At 44.8% G+C, this 1,882-nt stretch overlaps 1 long non-coding RNA gene across 1 annotated transcript; it reads right to left on the reverse strand.

Moving 5' to 3' along the window:
- Positions 1–355: 355 nt before the first annotated feature.
- Positions 356–1,096, reverse strand: LOC122039625. Its single transcript, XR_006128278.1, has 3 exons — positions 768–1,096; positions 501–619; positions 356–413 (listed from the first exon to the last, which is right to left on the reverse strand). It is a non-coding gene; the product is annotated as an uncharacterized LOC122039625 (long non-coding RNA).
- Positions 1,097–1,882: the final 786 nt, after the last annotated feature.

Genomic DNA, 1,882 nt, shown 5'->3' on the forward strand with positions numbered 1-1,882 from the left:
TATACAAATAGAGGTACACAAATCTGATATGGCACAAAAATCTAAGTATCAAATAATTTAGATACACATGCCAGAAACAAAAATCCAGAACCTAGTCCTATCCTCAGTAGAGCATGGTATGTCACTCTAGAAACTAAGATACTCATGGTAATAGAGTACTCATGGCAATAAGATACTCATGGTAACAATTCACGAGATATAAGCACGAATACATAACAAGCGACAAACCTAACATGCTATGGATATCAAACAGTGACATACCAAAGACGAACATATTCATTTCTTGTAGTTATAAAATACTATGCATATCCAATGACAATATCATAAAAGATAAGTCAAGAGGTACCCGCCTTCATACGCATGTCGTATCAACCGTCCTCAATAAGTCCAAGAGATCGCATCCAACTCAAATCCTTCACATCAATTTAATCCAAGAACACATAAACTAAGTCTATAATCCATTAGATTAGACTACACATTTATCAATGCTAACCACTCACCAGAATTGATGGCTCCACCAATGACGTATAGCTGGTATAACTCTCTGCCAGCGTAGATGAAATCACTGTCCCTCCCAAATCTGAGGACTCTACAGTTGCCTCGCGACCGAAACATCCTCCTGTCGATAACAGTGGTCAACACTAAGAGAAATTACTGCCCAACCAAACCATAAACTCTAAATTAGCAATCCCACACCCAATCATCACAATACTGAGATGAGATGCACAATCACAACTGAAATCCAGCAGTAAAATAATCTCCCTTACCACTTCAACCACTGCTAGGGCACAAAGTATGGGAGATCGGGAGAGGGCTCGGCTGTGCCAGGAGGTGTCGGGCGGTGCTAAGCGGCTACGGCACAGGCGCTAGGGCACGACTGTTGTGCTCCCAAATCGCACCAGAAGAAGGAAATCAGTGCCGGCGCTAGAGCACAGGGGAGGCCGGCAGTGAGGATGGGGCGTCGCTGTGAGGATATGGCGTCGCTGGCGATCCGGTGGAGACAAATCTGAACTAGGTCTCCTCTCCTAAATTCGGTGGACAGCCGTGGAAGAAAACAAGATCTGCGTCGGCGGTGCAGTGCTCAGCGAAGAAGAAAGGCTGAGGAGAAGATGGCCAGTGGCTCGGTGCAGAGATGAGAGGAAGAGGAGTGGCGTCGGGAAGATCACAGCGTCGGCAGGGAAGAAGAGGGGCGCGCGGCGTCGCATCGGCCAGATGAGAGGAATCGGCTCTCGTCGCTGGCAGCAGAGGGTGCGGGCGTGCGCACGAGGGAGAAGAGAAGAGGATCGGGGCTTGTACTCGGGGATGAGGAGGGACCTTGGCGGCGACGGCGTCGGTTTGAGGAAGAGCAGTTAGGGCATGGCGTCGGGGAAACTCGGGAGAGAAGAAAATGCAAGGAGATGAAAAACGAAAAAGAAATCAGAAAAAGAATAAAAGAAAAAGAATTAGAAAAGGAAAAGAAAATAAACTTTTCCTCACATAAATGCGTAGCCTAAACAGGCTTTTTCGGACCCCGTTTTTATCCCCGTTAACTAGTCCATACGAGCTCTGAAAAATTCCCGAAAAATTTCCAAAAAAATTCCGGAAAATTCCCTTATCATTATTCGCCATTTTTCCGGTATTTTACAATTACAGTAGTTTAGTAAAATTTTATTTTACCCAGTTTCCGCACAGTACAGCACAGTAGTCTCAGTAGTTAATGTAGCGATCCGGCTCACAGCTTAGTTCCCAGGAGTTGGGTCGTTACAGTTCTTGCCTGGCCAAAAATCTAAGTTCATAAACTTATGTTCTAACCAAACATTCTAGCATGAAAATATTAGTTTAGTCCCCTTACCATAAGATACATATCATAACAACCATCATGAACATACCTAGTTGGTTTTTT

The sequence above is a fragment of the Zingiber officinale genome, chromosome 2A (assembly GCF_018446385.1).
Source record: "Zingiber officinale cultivar Zhangliang chromosome 2A, Zo_v1.1, whole genome shotgun sequence".
NCBI classification, from domain to species: Eukaryota; Viridiplantae; Streptophyta; class Magnoliopsida; order Zingiberales; family Zingiberaceae; genus Zingiber; species Zingiber officinale.